Source organism: Rattus norvegicus, chromosome 4, assembly GCF_021556685.1.
Source record: "Rattus norvegicus strain SHRSP/BbbUtx chromosome 4, alternate assembly SHRSP_T2T, whole genome shotgun sequence".
Lineage (NCBI taxonomy): Eukaryota > Metazoa > Chordata > Mammalia > Rodentia > Muridae > Rattus > Rattus norvegicus.
Window position 1 is genome coordinate 146478830 of NC_141537.1, and position 18323 is coordinate 146497152.

General features: G+C 41.6%; 1 long non-coding RNA gene across 1 annotated transcript in view; it reads right to left on the reverse strand.

Annotated features, from left to right (window-relative positions):
* LOC134486832 (uncharacterized) overlaps positions 1-14645 on the reverse strand; it is a 247575-nt gene extending 232930 nt beyond the window's left edge. The window contains exon 1 of the long non-coding RNA XR_015686115.1: positions 14444-14645. This is a non-coding gene — a long non-coding RNA (uncharacterized LOC134486832). The remainder of the gene's footprint in view (positions 1-14443) is intronic.
* Positions 14646-18323: the final 3678 nt, after the last annotated feature.

The window sequence follows — 18323 nt, forward strand, 5'->3', positions numbered from 1 at the left end:
ACCTCCACATGCAGGTTGTGGCACACATGTTCACATACCCAGGTACACACAGTATAATAAAAAATATGTTTTCAAAAAATCAAGTTTTAATTTATACACTAGGAAACCCAATACTACGTATTCTGTATCAGAACCAAATCAGTATCTACATTAATTCATGAATAAAATACAGCAAAGGATTAGCTGTGGCTAACTCTGGCTGACTATGGGAGACTCGTCTCTGCTAACCAAGCAAACAGGAAAAAGAAGAAACAGACATCAGTGTCAGCATGCTTCACATCAGTGAGAAAAGCAAGCTTTTCCATTCAGGTGGCTATTCTGTCCAATTCTCCAGGGCCTGAGTCATCTCAAAGAACCCTTGGTAGAGGAAGGAACTGGAAACAGTTCTGAACCTTTCTCCCTCAGATGGGAAAAACGAGATCATAAAGCCTAATAAAAATCACAAACCTTGTATCTGTGATGTCCTAATGGGTGATTTAAAGTCAGGCTTTAATTGCTTTAAACAAGAAACCCTAAAGTTAATGACTGTTTCCAAACACATGCCTTCCCATTTTCATTAAAGGACGCCACGTACTGTGTGCGGTCCCCAAAGCTGCAGTGGCACTTTCTTGAGCCAAAGAAACCCTTGAGGGTTGTGCCAGAAAAGGCCCTTATGTTTTAATACCCTTTGCAGAAGACTAGAGTTTTTATTTTATATACAAAATACTATATTGATTTTTTTAAACTTAATACATGCTCTATAGTTCCATCATTCCCTCCCCTCTCCTCCCCCCAAATCCTTGCACATGTCCACATTCACTCTCAAATGTATACCTATTTCCTTAGTTATTAGTTTTACATATATACACAAATTAATACATAAATACAGCCTGTTACATCCATTTAGTCTTGCTCATATGTTTCTAGGGCTGATGGTTCTTTTATTCCTATGCTACCTCTCACACCTGTTTCATGTTCTAATGGAAAGGTCCCTGTGCAGACCCATTACACAACTGCATTCTGAGGCAAGCAGCAATCTAGAAGACCACTGTCATTGTTTCATTCCAAAGATGACTGAGGAAGCCTACCTAAGGTGAGAGGATGCAGTGACTTGGACCTGTGCTAGGGTTTGTATCTGAAAAACTCCCTAAAGGCTCATATCTCTTCTCCAACTAGAAACACTATTGGGGGAAATTGTTTAACCTACCCATCTGGGCACAATGGGTTCCTATCTTGGTGAAGGGTTCAAAGCCAAAACTTAGCACAACTAAAATATAAGAGAGAGAGAGAGAGAGAGAGAGAGAGAGAGAGAGAGAGAGAGAGAGAGAGAGAGAGAGAGAACCTGCAGAAAGCAAGAGAAGTTTGGGAGCTAATTATAAAACAAAGCCCTCTTGAAATAAAATCTTCATGGAGATTTTATTCAGGAAGCCTATACATATTCATAAAGGCTTCCTATTCATATTCATTTATAAGCATGTTCAGTTAAAGTCATGGAGATTAAAGTGATGGACAAAAAAAGCATGCTCAGCCTTATATCATGTTTTAGCTAAAAACAAAAGAGAGGATATTTTGAAAGTGCATTAGCACAAGTCTCTGCCCCTGAAGGCTGTATGGTTAACACCTCTATGAAATGACCTGAGAATATAGTCTGGTTCCTTTCTTTCTGGTCAGGATACTATAAGGTGCCTGTACCACAGTCTGTCCTCACAATGTTCAGACTTGACTTCCCTATCATGATGGACCGAAACATGAGCAAAAACAAATATGTCCTCCCTATGCAGTTTCTATCAGTTGTAGTCACTATGACACACAACTAATTCTGCAGGAAGCTTGAGACATTTTACTTATATCCATCCCTTTAAATGGCTCCTGATTTTCGAGATTTTTATCGGCAAGGTTAAGACATTCAGAAAGGCAGTCCATACAGCCTCCAGCAGGACCTTCACACGTAAAAGTCCCACTTGATGTGCTCCTTGGATCTCTATCTATCTCATCAACCCAAACTAACAGAGTGGAACTGGTCAGAGAAACACAACCAATAATGTAGCCAAAATCAGTAAGAATGACCCAAGGTTGCTTGGGCCATGTGACACAATGGATCATGATGGGACATGTTTTAATCACTTAAAACACTTTCCGAAAAGATCTAATGGAATGAGAAATTTCTCATGATATAATATAAATGCAAGAAGAATGGGGAGGGGAGGAATAGGAAGCGGAAGGAAGAGGACAGGGAGGAAGAGCAGGAGTTTCTTAACAGATTGCTACCCATAAGGACAAATATTGAGTAATGAGAGTTTTAAGAAAAAAAAAACAATTCCCTACAAGGCTTCTCTGGCAAGCAATACTTGGTGGTTACTGTAAAGAATTCCTTCTTTTCCATTTCCCTATGGTCCTGGGGATCAAATCCAGGGTGCTACATACTTTAAGTTGGTGCTTTCTTCTCTTTTATATAAAAATACATGGACTCACAATAATGTCTTTCTTTCTGACTTTTGTCTTTTAGATGGTTTCACAGGAAGGAAGGCACATTTAATGATAGCCTTGTTTCTGACCTCCACTGTAATACACATATTGGGCAGAAAATGTAAGGTAGGAAGCAAATAAAATACCATGAATTTCACTTGTCCTCTGAGTCCTCCACCTCCCAGACAGGCCACAGAACATTCTCAGTCCCTTCCTATTTTTCTCCCTAGTCCCAAGAACAATAGACTCTGTAGCACATCTATAAACCACAGAGCTAAAGCACGCCCCAGTTCTACAAGCAAATCTTACCTACATCATCTCTCATTTGTTAGTCAAAACCAAAGTGCATTTTTAAACAAGCACACTTTGGTTCACCATCCAAACTATTGACCAGCCTTCCCTTCCCAAGACAGTTTATATCTAATGAATGAGTATGTGAGTGGTTTGTTTCAAATGAGCGAGTGAGTGAGCGAGCGAGCGAGGGAGCGGGCGGGCAGGCGAGCGAGCGAGTGAGTGAGTGAGTGAGCGAGTGAGTGAGTACTGTGGAAATGCTTTCAGACCAGGAGGGGAAAGTAGGGAGTCTATGTTACACAGCTTCTGTCTGGCCCAAAATCTTCAATACTGAGGCAACGGGAGGCAGAGTGCCTGGGAGGACTCCTCTGCTCAACCCAGGAATATCTGAACCATTTGCAACTCATGGTTTGGTAAGCACAGTTCACTCCTTACGAAGCTTTGTTTTTCTTTGGTCCACTGGGTTTTAACTGTTTGACTTCTGTATATTCCATAAGAAAAATAGAAATGTAAGAAAAAGGTTTAATTGGCTTCCACTCTCATGTTTGGATTTTCTGACCTGGCCGGGGCTTTTTCCAATGAACCCCTGGAGGCAAGAACCAACATGTCTACAGACTGACAGCCCGATGCTATTTCCAGACACAGAGCTGCTTCTCAGACGTGGCCTCTCCCAAAATGGGCTTGCTCCTTCCACATCAATCATTAGTAAAGCAAAGACATTTCCTCAGCTGAAGTTCCCGTTTCCCAGATCACTCTAGCTTGTGTCAAATTGACCAAAACTAAGCAGGAAAGTGAATCCGTGCCTAACTCCATTTGGACTGTTACGATCAAATACCATGGCTGAGGTAACATACAAAGAACAGACACTCATTCCCTGCAGTTCTAGAGGCGAGCAAGTCTAAGATCAAGACATCAGCATGCTTAGTGACTGGCTCCAGCCTCCGAGATGGAGCCTTAAACACTGCCTTGTCCTGAGAGAAGAAAGGACATGACCTCACCTGGTAGACAACAGATGGGTAAGAGGAGGACAAAAGCTGCCAACCAATCGCATTCATGGAAAACTCTACCCTCATGACTTAGTCTGCTCCAAAGGACCCATGTCTAGCACAGTTGAATTAATAACTAAACTTCAACATGAATTTGGAGGAGATAAAAGCATTCAAACAATTGTAGGTAGAAGAACCTGGCAGAAGCCAGACCATACAGAGCCTGGTAGAGCATGCTTGGACTTTTAAGTATAAAAAGAAACATACAAAGAGTTGGTGAGCCTCAGAGTAATGAAATCAGATATATCATTTTAAGGGGTGGCTCTGGGGACTGCTGTTCTGGACAGAAGCACTGGAAACACAGAGAAGCATGGATGATCACTCTACTGGCCCGGACCCATGAATCAGGAGGTTCATCAATTGTTTACCCAAAAGAAAACTTTACAAAAAGAGAGAAAATGTCTAGCATCTAATAAGTACCTGCCTGCCCTAGCAGCCTTTGATGTGTGCACAACTGGCATCATGTAACCTGGACAGTGAGCCTAATCCACAAAGATCAATAATTTGAATATAGGTGTCCTGGCTCCACAATGATCCCTTCCTCCTTCAAATAGTAAAGTGTTATAATAATATATTCTATGATATGTAATTAATAGTGATATAGATAATGTATTTGTGCTGGAGGATCATACATCTATCTCTTCATGTCATAGATAAGGTCAGTGATTACCAGCACACGTAAATGGCAGACTGTCACTAACATTTCACACAATTCCTCTTCCTATTGAGCAGCGTATTTTGACACACAAAACCTACTAGTCTTGGAGGAAAGGGGAAGCTGCTGATATAGCTGAGGTCCTAAAGTATGGGACAGTTTCCCTGTCTTTATACCCTCACACCCACACCCACACCCACACCCACCCCACCCTGGGCTATTTTAGGAGGAAGTCTTTCATGGCAGGTTGTTGACTGTGAAAGTCATGCTGTACAGGACCCGGCTTCTTCTTTCAATGTATCCTGTGATTCCACCCATTGAGATTCTGTGTGAGCCTTTGAACTTTCAACAGTGTCTCCCTTTACTCTCTACCCTGATAAGAAGAGGACAGGGAAGTAAATGCCTGTGAGTGAAGGGCTTTTATAGTATGATAATGTAAAGGTCAGGAGATGGGAGCTTACTCCCTCTCTCCTCCTGAGCCTCCCACAGAGAAGATTTCTAACATAAAGATCATGAAAGGGCAAAGGCAAGATGAACCCCTCCCCCCTTTTCTCAAACAATTTTCTGGCAGGGGGCCAAGCTCAGAGCTGCTTGTCAATTTCAACAATAGAGATGCCTGCCAACTGAGAAAGGGCAAAAGAGAATACAAGTGCCAGCTCCCCTTCATCATTGCCTAGGGATGCCAGGGATGTTCTTTGCTCCTTGATAATATCCACACCCTCTGCTTTGGTTTTTGTGTCTTCTGAACTGAACCATCCCTAAATAAGCTAGGAAGGCTACCCCAAAGGTGGGGTGAGATATTGAAAAGCTTCAGATGGTTTTGGTTGCTATTCACCACGGCACAAACAGAAAAGCCTTATCAGGGAAAGCAGAGACAGACACACCCACACAGCCTTAAGTCATGTCATGTAAGGTGGCAAGAACCCCATTCAGTCCTCTGAGTTTTTTCTGAATGTGGTTCTTCATTTGGGTGTTAGTGAATATTAATCTAGAAAACACACTCGGGGGCATGTCTGTGAAGCAGTTTTTAGGTTGGGTTAACTGAGGTGGGAAGACCCACTCTAAAGATGCGCCTCCCATGGGCTGGCAGCCTGGACTGAATACAAAGGGAAAAAAGCATCCAAAGAACCAGCATTTATCATTCTTAGCCGTGGACATACTGTGACCACTGGGCCCCTGTTCCTCATGCTGCCACCAGAATGAACTATACCTTCAATGTGTAAACTAAAATAAATCATTTCTCCCTTAAGCTATTGTCACAGCAGTGAGAAAACTAACTAGTACCTGGTGTTAAGTGATCAGTGCACGGTAGGTCTCTCAGTCACACAACCCTACTCCCCTGGGTTGAGCTGCTCTTAAAGAATGTATTTGATTGAATAGACTTTTAAAATGTTTATCAATGTTATCTCTTAGAAGCCTGTTCTTTTCTACCAAGAGACAGAAAGGGGTTGGATCTAGAGGTGAGAGAAGGTAGGGAGGAACTGGGAAGAGTAGAAGGAGAAACTATAATAAGGATATACTGTATGAGAAAAGAATCTATTTTCAATCAGAGATAAGGGGACTAGCACTGAACAGAAACAGCTGACTCAGTTGTCTGCCTAGCAAGAAAAGTAAAATAAAATGTTTACCAATTTAATTTTAATGGACTCTTCAAGCAGATTGTGTAGAGTAGACACGTGAAGCTTCACAAAGTGAGCACTTATGCATCAGCAATTAGATGAAGGAATTGAACACATCCCGGCACCCAGAGTCCTCTTTCGGGCCCCTCTTTTTCTCTACCACAAGGTAGGCAAGCAGACCAGGTTTAGTAACCTGGGGCTGTACTTAGTGTGGTTTATACATGTCTTCCTCATCTAATAATGCACTTGGAAGTCTAGCTCTTTAACCTGCATGCACATGTATGCATACACGTACATGTATATGTACACACACTTGTATACATGTGCATGCACATGCACATACATCCTCACACACTCCACACACATCACATGCCACACAGATACATGCTTGCATGCTGTACAGCCTACATACAAGCACACATACAGAAACTCATGTGCTACATACAATACACACATAAACACATAAATATGCCCAACATGCTACATACAATTCATACATGCATACACACACAAGCTCACACACTATACACACGCACACAAAATATCTTTGTTTCTCTCATACGCACACTCTTTCCATCTCCCCCTTCACATACACAAAATAAGGTTCCTCTCTAAACAATGTACCTCACAATCTTCGACCCTCACTATGTCGGGCTATACAAGTATCTGTCTCTAAACAATGAAGTAAGTTTTCTCCAAAATTTTTGTATGTTTTTTAATGATAAAGTTTATGAAATAAAATTTTAAAGAACTCAAACATAGGCAATTTAGGTGCAAACACATTCCCAGGGCACCCCGGTACAAAGAACAGTAAGACCAATCTGGCCTGAGTTAGTTTGGGGTACAGTAAGGCAAAACTCTCTCTTTGGTTGAGCTTTCAGGGAGAACCCTCTATTTATCATCCTATGCCTATTCATAATTGGACATGCATGTTATTAAAATCAGATGCATGATAGGAAGGGCATGCAAAGCAGGAAAATGACTATATGATCTAATCTATCAATCAAAACAGAGAACCACCACCTTTACTGAATGTCTTAATTACCAAACTCCTCTTTCTCTTGAACCCCACAAAAGGAAGCCCCAAACACTAACTGGGACCCGGTAGTATCCTTACTCTTGTGGCCTGCTGTAGCTCTTGATGTAGCCCTCTCTAAACTGCACCATCAGTTTCCTTTGAATACAGTTTCCTTGCTGTTTCTGCATGACTTTGTCTTTATTTCAATCCTTTGAATAAGAGGCCAAGAGCCCAGGAGCATCTGGCTAAGTAATATGCTCTAACTCTTCTGGAAAGATGCTATCTTTGTCAATACTGACTATTTTCTTTCTGGCTCTGAACTTCATAGAAATAGAATCCTGTAGCCTGTGCTCCTCCCTGCTTGCCCCCTCCCTTTTTTATTCTCAACACAATGTTTGTGATGCTCATCAACCTAGATGCTTCCCACTAGTCCCTGTCATCAGTACTGTGGGACAGAGGACTGAGTTACCAAGGCCTACATGAATTTTCTGAGAGGACAAAGGTATACAGACTGTGGTAGTGCCTGGTAATTTTCAAGAACCGCTGGACTAATTCACATTCCCACTTCTTGGGTTCCCAGAGATTGGAATGATGCAGTACAAGCCCAGAACTGTCAGCAGGTCCCAGGAGCTTGAAAGGACAGTGGCAAAGGAGATACCATGTTTGAGAGGTTCAACCTTCTAGAAAAAGTGCAACCCTAGATTTTGGTGCAGAATTTATGTGCAAATTGTCTTCTAGAACTTTATATGAAGACATTTATTTATCTTGCTTCAGGTCATTTGTTAAAGCAATATTTGGGAAGTCATTCATATGAAAAGGGCTTTGGAATTGGATATTGAATGGAGAGGCTGAAAGAAACATGAGACTGTTACAGTAAAAACCTAGTTTGCCTTAAGTAGATTACTGTTAGAAAAGTGGACATTGTAGGTAAACCTTGGAAGGAAGAGAAGGACAGAGCATTGGAAACTGAAGAAGAGTGACCTCTGTATGCCACGGCAGAATGCTAAGCTACTGGGAAAGCATAGGTCTCTGATATCGATCTTCAGTGTTCAGCTAAAGAGATTTCTAAGCAACATTTCACAACTGCAGCACTGTTTTTCTTACTGTTTATACCATGAAAGGAAAGAGATCAAATGATTTCTTTAAGCAAACAGACGACATGATGATTTAGGAACTCCTTGGCCTATACAGACTGTTGAAGATTTATAAAAGAAGAGACTGTGGTGAACCCATGACCTACAGACAAGACCAAAGGTATGATGGAAAACCTTTGGATAACACTGAAAAATATCAGGCGTGGTAATAAGTTTCCTCAACTATCTCAAAGAAACCCTGAAACCTTAGCTGGCTTGGTCTGAAAGAAAGAGAAAGATGATCAAGGGAAGGGAATATAAGGCTTCCAGAATGCTACAGTGGGAAACAGGTTCACAAAACTATTCAAACATACTGATTATTTGAAAAGCTGAAGTGATGGCTTATCTTCATGGTCAACTTGGCTGGATTTATAATCATTTGGGTGACACAGTTCTGGGTATATCTGTGTGGGTGCTTCTGAAGAAGCTTAATTCACTGGTGTCTTATTTAGGGCTTCTATTACTGCAATGAAGCACCATGACCAAGAAGCAAGTTAGGGAGGAAACAGTTTATTTGGCTTAAACTTCCATATCACTGTTTGTCATTGAAGAAACTCAAGACAGGAACTCAAACAGGGAAGGAACCTGGCTGGAGGCAGGAGCTAAGGCAAAGGCCATAGAGGGAAGCTGCTCTCTGGCTGACTCATCATGGCTGCTCAGTTTGTTTTCTTATAAAACCCAGGTCCACCAGCCCAGGGACGGCCCCAACCACAATGGGCCAGCCTTCCCACATCAGTCACTGATTAAGAAAATGTCCTACAGGTTTTCCTCCAGCCCTATCTCCTAGAGGCATTTTCTCAATTGAAGCTACCTCCTTTCCAGTGACCATTGCTTATGTCAACTTAACAAGAAACTATCCAGCATGGCAGGAAAGGCACATTCTGAACAGGGGCAGCAGCACCATGTCACATGTTGGGATCCCAAACTGAATGCAAAGGGAAAAAAAAATGAGCTGAACAAGATGCTGACTGAGAGTAGCACGTGACCAGCCTTCACATGCTCTTGTGGTCACAACAATAACCGTTCTCAGTTGCCCCATGTTTTCAGCTGCATGACTTGTACCCTGTAGATAGCGATCAAAAGCAAGCCCTTCCATCACTAAGCTGCTTCTGTCAGGTATTATGTCAGAGTGACGATGAGAAACTTAACTAAGGCAGAGTCGGAGGTTGGGAGTGAATGGGAAGAGTCACAAGCTGGGATGGAGACATATATCTCCATAATACCTTGAGACCTCAGAGAAGCTGCCATTCTAGATTTCCAACCTGTTTAGAGTTACTGCCTCCTTTTGCTCTTTGCCTACCTCTCCATCTTGGAAGAGAAATGTCTCCACCTGTGCTTGGACATTTTATTTTCTGGGTTTTGAGACTGGGTGTATAGAGTCCAGGCTGACTCAACCAGGGTTTATTTGAACTGATCCTCCAACCTCCACCTCTGCCAGCACTGAGGTTGAGAGTGAGCACTACCATGACAGGCTAGATTCAGACGTCTAAGGTGATGAAATTTAGCTATGATTTTACAGATGCAGTGAAGGCTGCAGTAACCAAGACTTGGAGGTGTTGTTTGAGAATACTGTATACGTTGGGAGGATTTAAATCTTTAAAGATTCAAGATTAGTAGATTGAAAATGCCAGTAGCAGATCCTGTCCCACAGATCTCTGAACCAGATCCAATGAGGGAGAGAGCTGAAATCTTAGAAGTGCGAACAATCCTGAGAGCATGGGAGAGACCACCAATTCTGCTCACATTACTGGCCCAAGAAGAACCCGCCTGGAACTCTCTGGATACAGGAACCGAGGACCAGTCTGGAACAGGATCCTTCCAGTTTCTGCCTGTGCCCAGAGCTGACCCAGGGACAGAGCTCTCTGTACCCAGACCCCACTAGGAGAAAGCCAGTCTCAAAGAGTGCTGACACACAGGCTTACAGGAGGGTCAAGAGATGGCAAGACCAGCTAACACCAGAGACAACCAGACAGTGAGAGGCAAGCACAGGAAACAAAGAAACAGAAATTAAGACTATTTGGCATCATCAGAGCCCAGATCTCCCACCAAAGCAAATACTGGATATCACAACACACCAGAAAAGCAAGATTCTGATTTAAAATCACATCTCATGATGATGATAGAGGACTTTAAGGACATAAATAATTCCCTTAAAGAAGTACAAGACACACGGGTAAGCAAGTAGAAGCCCTTAAAGAGAAAACACAAAAATCCCTTAAAGAATTATAGGAAAACACAAGCAAACAGGTGAAGGAATTGAACAAAACCATACAGGATCTAAAAAAGGAAATAGAAACAATGAAGAAATCACAAAGAGACAATCCTGAAAATAGAAAACTTAGGAAAGGGATCAGGAATCATAGATGCAAGCATTACCAACAGAATACAAGAGATAAAAGAGAGAATGTCAGGGACAGAAGATACCATAGAAAACATTGACACAACTGTCAAAGAAAATGTAAAGGCAAAAATCTCCTAAGCCAAAACATCCAGGAGATCCAGAACACAATGAGAAGATCAAAGCTAAGGATAACAGGTATAGAAGAAATAGAAGATCCCCAACTTAAAGGGCCAATAAATATCTTCAAGAAAATTATAGATGAAAACGTCCCTAACCTAAAGAAAGAGATACCCATAAACAAACAAAAAGCCTACAGAATTCCAAATAGATTGAACCAGAAAAGAAATTTCTCCCATCACATACTAGTCAAAACACCAAATGCACAAAACAAAGAAAGAATATTAAAAGCAGTAAGGGAAAAGGTCAAGTAACATATAAAGGCAGACCTACCAGAATTACACCAGACTTCTCACCAGAGACTATGAAAGCCAGAAGATCCTGGACAGATGTCATACAGACCCTAAGAGAACACAAATGCCAGCCCAGGCTATTATACCCAGCAAAACTCTCAGTTAACGTAGATGGCAAAACCAAAATACTCCATGACAGGACCAAATTTATACAATATCTTTCTGCAAATCCAGCCCTACAAATGATAATAGATGGAAAACTCCAACACAAGGAGGGAAACTACACACTAGAAAAAGCAAGAAATTAATTTTCTTGCAGCAAACCCAAAAGAAGAGAGCCACACAAACATAATTTCAACTCTAACAACAAAAATAACAGGAACTAACAATCACTATTCCTTAATATCCCTTAACATCAATGGACTCGATTTCCCAATAAAAAGACTTAGACTAACAGACTGGATACGTAAAGAGGACCCAGAATTTTGCTGCATATGGGAAACACAACTCTGTGACAAAGTCAGTCATTACCTAAGAGTAAAAGACTGGAAAACAATTTTCCAAGCAAATGGTCCCAAGAAACAAGCTGGAGTAGCCATTCTAATATCAAATAAAATCAACTTTCAACCAAGAGTTAACAGAAAACATAAGGAAGGACGCTTCATATTCATCAAAGGAAAAATCCACCAAGATGAACTCTCCAGCCTAAATATCTATGCTCCAAATACAAGGGCACCTACACTCGAAAAAAACCTTACTAAAGCTCAAAGCACACATTGTACCTCACACAATAATAGTAGGACATTTCAACACCCCATTCTCATCAATGGACAGATCATGGAAACAGAAATTAAACAGAGACGTAGACAAAGAGAAGTCATGAACCATTTGGACTTAACAGATATTTATAGAACATTCCATCCTAAAACAGAAGAGTATACCTTCTTTAGCACCTCATGGTACCTTCTCCAAAATAGACCATATAATCAGTCACAAAACAGGCCTTAGCAGATACAGGAAGATTGAAATAATCCATGCACACTATCATATCACCACGCACTAAGACTGTTCTTCAACAACAAAAATGACAGAAATCCCACATACACATGGAAGTTGAACATTCTATTCAATGGTAACTTGGTCCAAGGAAGAAATAAACAAAGAAATTAAAGACTTTTTAGAATTTAATGAAAATGAAGGTACAATATAACCAAAATTATGGGACACAATGAAAGCTGTACTAAGGGGAAAACTCATAGCTTTGAGAGCCTCCAAAAAGAAACTAGAGAGAGCATGTACTAGCAGCTTGACAGCACACCTAAAAGCCCTAGAACAAAAAAGAAGCAAATACACCAAGAGGAGTAGATGGTAGGAAATAATCAAACTTGGGGCTAAAATCAACAAAATAGAAACAAAAAGAGCTATACAAAGAAACAACAAAACCAGGAGCTTGTTCTTTGGGAAAATCAACAAGATAGATAAACCCTTAGCCAAACTAACCAGAGGGCATAGAGAGTGTATCCAAATTAACAAAATCAGAAATGAAAAGGGAGATATAACAACAGAATCTGGGGAAATTTAAAAAATTATGAGATCCTACTACAAAGGCCTATATTCAACAAAACTGGAAAATCTGGATGAAATGGACAATTTTCTAGACAGATACCAGGTACCAAAGTTAAATCAGGATCCAGAAACCATCTAAGCAGTCCCATAACTCCTAAAGAAATAGAAGCAGCTATTAAAAGTCTCCCAAACAGAAAGAGCGCAGGACCAGATGGGTTTACTGCAGAATTCTATCAGACCTTCATAGAAGACCTCATATCAATACTGTCCAAACTATTCCACAAAATAGAAACAGACGGAGCACTACCGAATTCCTTCTATGAAGCCACAATTACTCTTATACCCAAACCACACAAAGATCCAACAAAGAAAGAGAACTGCAGACCAATTTCCCTTATGAATATCGAAGCAAAAATGCTCAATAAAATCCTCACAAACCGAATCCAAGAGCACATCAAAACAATCATCCATCATGATCAAGTAGGCTTCATCCCAGGGATGCAGAAATGGCTCAATATATAGAAATCCATCCAAGTAATCCACTATATAAACAAACTCAAAGGAAAAAAAAACATTTCATTAAATGCTGAGAAAGCATTTAACAAAATTCAACACCTCTTCATATTAAAAGTTTAGAAAGATCAGGAATTGAAGGCCCACACCTAAACATAGTAAAAGCCATATACAGCAAACCAGTTGTCAACATCAAACTAAATGGAGAGAAACTTGAAGCAATCCCACTAAAATCAGGGACTAGACAAGGCTGCCCACTTTCTCCCTACCTGTACAATATAGTCCCAGCCAGAGCAATCAGACAACAAAAGAAGGTCAAAGGGATACAAACTGGAAAGGAAGAAGTCAAAATATCACCATTTGCAGATAATATGATAGTATGCTTAAGTGACCCCCAAAGGTTCCACCAGGGAACTCCTAAGCCTGATAAACAAGCCTGTTGTTTCATTATAGCAATTGTACCCCTAACTTGGATAGAAATTGGTACCAGAATAGTGTGGCATTGCTGTCAGCAGACCTGACCATGTTGTTTGGGAGATGATTATGGAAAGACTTTGGAACTTTGGGTGAGAAAAGCCCATTGAATGTTGAAAGATTGGTTCTCTCTTTTTTCAGATGACTCTAGCTTGTTCCAAGTTGACATAAAACTAGTCAGCACACAAACACAGAAAGAAAGAAAGAAAGAAAGAAAGAAAGAAAGAAAGAAAGAAAGAAAGAAAGAAAGAAAGAAAGGAAGGAAGGAAGGAAGGAGGGAAGGGAGGAGGGAAGGGAGGAGGGAAGGGAGGAAGGAAGAGAGAGAGTCAGAGACAGAGACAGACAGAGAGACAGAGAGAGACAGAGAGAGACAGAGAGAGACAGGGAGGGATGGAGGGAGGGAGGGAAAAGATAATTTTCAAAAATAAAAAATAGAACGCAGAGAAAAAATTAACTGCAAAGGAGAAGAAAATGTGGAAATGGAATTAAGAAAACAGATTTTAAAATGCTACAGGAAATGAAGGCACCCAGAAGCTTAAGTACCTGTCTATGCTTATCTATGGGCTAATTACAGGGTTCAAATGCTGGCAGGCTGCTACCCTGATGGTCCTCCCAGACCACCATGCTACAGAGCTACTTGGAGATGGGAGAGACAGCCAGGAGCCAATAAATTTTTGCCTTACTGTAAGATATGGTGACGATAACTGGTTTACTTTATTCCGTGAGTTGTTTTGAATCTATGTAAAAATATAGAATCAGTATTGCCATGTAAATTAAATGCATGATGATGGCTTAAATGAGTGCATTCAAGAGAATGCTCATGATTTCAGAGATTAAGTATAAAGAAGTACAAATACAAATACCGAGTCCCCTGCGGTTCACCCTACTGGAGCCCCCCCCCCCCCCCCCGAAACAATGAGCTGACAGCAAACCTGAGTTTGGAGGAAGGCTTGATTTATTTTCTTCATCCAAGTCAGCAGAGTCTACCAGCCAGGAAAGACACCGCTCGTTCCAAGCTAAATGTGCTTAACAACGAAAGTCTAGACACAGTATGTCATCTCTACCAAGCGGAAAAATGAGACGCAAAGACGGATAATGTGGAGAAGCTGGGCCCATTCTAATGACACTGTTACTGCCGGAGCACTTACGGTGCAGCTCTCTGAGAACGCTTTTCATCTTCAAGTTCCACTGACCGGGCAGGGAACAAATCAACAACTGAAACTCAAACCCTGACCTCAGCCCTAGAAAGTGTCCCCAGCTTATCTTCCCAACTCACTCCCAGGAGCTGGTTCCAAAGCCCCGCAGGCTGTTTCCAAAACTGAAATCTCCCTTCAAAGGACCAGCATCTCCTAGCGTCATTTTCTTTAATGTTTACAAAATTATCTAAGCACCATTCTGAAAGAAGTTCAGAGAATGATCAAAGAAACAGTAAACCACCCCAAGGAGTTTAGTTCCCCAGTGTCTAACTATGAAGGGGAAGCATTTTGACACAGAAAACTCTAGAAGAAATGACTTGGGCGTTCACAGACTGACTCCAGTTAGTATTCAGCTCCCTCACTCGCTGCCTGGGTGAACCATTTACCTTCTCTATGCCTCCAGTTTCCCCTCCCACCATCTCACTCAGGGTGCTTTGGTGAGTCAAGAAGGGTCTTTAATTAATTCTCCATGGGATTAATAAGTAGAGACCAGAACCATCATAGGCAAATCACACTGGTTATTCTATTCCCCAAGTCCTTTCAAGGATGTTTGTGAGGTTTCTAGAATACAATGAATTCTCAGAATTATTCCAAAGAATTTTAGGTGGTAGCCCCATATAAAATCCCTTGTTGATATCAGCTTACTCCACTGGGTCCTGCCCATACTGGCTTTCTTGATCTTGATCAAACACAGCAGGCTGTACTTGCCCCAAGGCCTTTGCTTTGAAATGCTTCTTCCCTGATGTCTCCTGACTTCCTCTTTGAAATAGCAATGACCCTGAGTCTCTCCCCAGTCTAGCACATGCTAACCTCCCTTGTCTTGCTGTTGCTACAACTCCAAGGGTTCTGATATTTCTGGACATGGTAGACATCTATGCTCTATGTGCACAGAAACACCCACACACACAGGCACACATGCACACATATAACCACACTTATTCATGCATACAGGTGCGTGCATGCACATGTGCACACACACAAGTGAACATCTGCTGTGTGCATTCCACTCTAATTTCCAGGGACAGGTTCACAGATAAGAGACAAGAAGTATGCTATCCTAGGTGTGTGTACATCACACCTACGGCAAAGAGCAACACAGAGCATACATGTCTAGTTATGGTTCTAGATCTCAAGAAAAAGCTCCTAGGACTGATTGCTGATATTGAGGCTACAGAGAGATTAGATCTGAGGTGTTGGACAGTAGAAGTCAGGTCCCCAATATGTCATGGAGAATTCTCTCAATGCTTTAAGGATCTGTTGTAAATCGAAGGCTGCTGCAAATTCTTCAATATTGCTGTATTTTTTCCATCAGAGGAGAGCATCTAATCCTTTTCTTTTGTTTGTTGTTAGCATGAGCTAATTACACACATTAACAAATTCCATTACGATCTTCACACACACACACACACACACACACACACACACACAAAACATGTTTTACTGGATGAAACATGTCTTTAATACCAATGCTTAAGCAGTAGAGGCAGGCAAATCTCTGTGAATTTGAGGATAGCCTCATCTACATATAGTTCTAGGTCAGGCATAGCTATATAGAGTAAGACCCCATATTAAAAACAGGGAGTGGGGTGTGAATGGATTTTGGTCAGATTCAACCTCTTCCTATGGAGAAAAACCAGAACTGTCCTTGGCTGGTCAACAGAGTGGCAGTGGGGACATAATATTTTGGGGTCTAGGCATTAAGGAGACTGTCAGCTTCTACCCTGACTTTTTGGAAGTCTGCAGCTTCAAAAGTGAGACACTATAGTTCACTTTAAAGATGTTAGGGTTAAGGAGCCCGAACACCAGACAAAATGAGCCTTCGTGTGCAGAAGAGAGGCGAGCCTCAGGCTCCATCTTGAGTGTGAAGGGCCGCACTCCTTGCCCAGGGACCCTCATCCATGCCATGGAGCTCAGTGGAAACCATTTGAGTTCAGACAGTGACAAAATGGTCACTATGGGCTTTGAAAACTGTTCAGTTTGGAAATGGCCCATATTGCAGCAATCTAGGACTGGTGCAGAACTACCTGACATCAGACACTTGACAACCTTCCTTCTCGGGCAGGCTGCTGAGACGGTGAGAAGACCCTTCCGCCATTCAGTTTGTTGGTCAAATCCCTCCAGCTTGCAAAGACTGGGGATCCTGCGTGAAAGTAGCTTCCAACAAAAGACACCAGAGTCACATTCTACCCTGCTTCCCAGTCAAACGGCTGGACGCATTGGTTGGTAATGGAATCTAGCATGTTCCCTTGAGGAAGGCCTGCCTTCTCCATCAGAACAGTGTGTGGCCCAACTAAGATATGTCAATGGACCGAACTCAGAGCTTGATACTATCGTCCTTATCAGAAATCTCTCTACAAATGAAACCAAAAGCCATAAGCAGAACTTTCCAGAACACTTGGTGAAACAAAAATCGATCTTCAAAAGGAAAGGGTTATAAATTCTTCTCAGACTGGTGTAATGAAAACAAGAAACGCATTCATCTCTCATTTATCCGGTTCTTAGGGGCCTCGTTTCTGCGTAAGAGTCTAAAGGAACGTTTTTAAATTTCCCTTTCCGATTCTCCCGAGTAAGACCCCAAACGTTAAAACATCATTTACAACGGACATTGCACCATAATACAGCAATCCTCTCCTTACAAACCCTACCCACTTTTGCCACTCAAGCCTCAATTGACAGGTGCTCAAAGGTGCTGGTGAGGCCAGATTCCTGAAATCAAAGCTGTTACCACACTGCCCCCTCGTGGGTGGTGCTGATTCTGCAGCTCGGGTTCCGAAGTTCCATACATATTTGAGAGTCCACAATTCTGAAGCAGGTAATGTTATCCTCTTCAGTGTCCTGGGACTTGGAGATGATGAAGGACCAGCAAAGATTGCATAATACAATCTCCTGTGATTTTTTTCATTTACAACTTGAAATCTGGAACTAGAAATACATGGGGGGGGGGGGAACAGCATCTTCAACAAATGGTGCTGGTCAGGCTGAATACCTGCATATAGAAAAATACAAACAGATCCACATTTATCAACTCGACAAAACTCAAGTCAAAGTGAATCAAAAACTTCACATAAAAGCAGACACACTAAACGTGATCGAGGAGAATACATTGGCACAGGAGACAACTTTCTGAACAGAGCACAAATAGCTCAGGCACCAAGAAAAACAATTAATAAATGCAACTCCTTCTGTAGCACAAAGGACACAGTCAATTGGAGCATGCAAGAGGCAACATACAGAATGGGGAAAAAATATCAATTCCCGACAGTGGACTAATATCCAAACTATATAAACAAGAAACTAGATACTAAAAAACATAAATAATTCAACTTTAAAATGGGGTACAGGTCTAAACAGAGAATTCTCAATTGGGTAATCTCTAATGGTCAAGAAACACTTAAAGAAATATCCTTAGCCATCAAGGAAATGCAAATCAAAACCACCCTGAGAGTTCACCTTACAGCTGTCCGAATGGCTATGATCAGAAACACAAGTGAGATCTCATGCCGGTGAGGATGTGGAGCAAGGGGAACTCTCCTCCACTGGTGTGGGAGTGCACATTGGGGAAATCAGCCGGGCGGTTCCTCAGAACGCTGGCGATTCAACTACCTAGAGACTGATC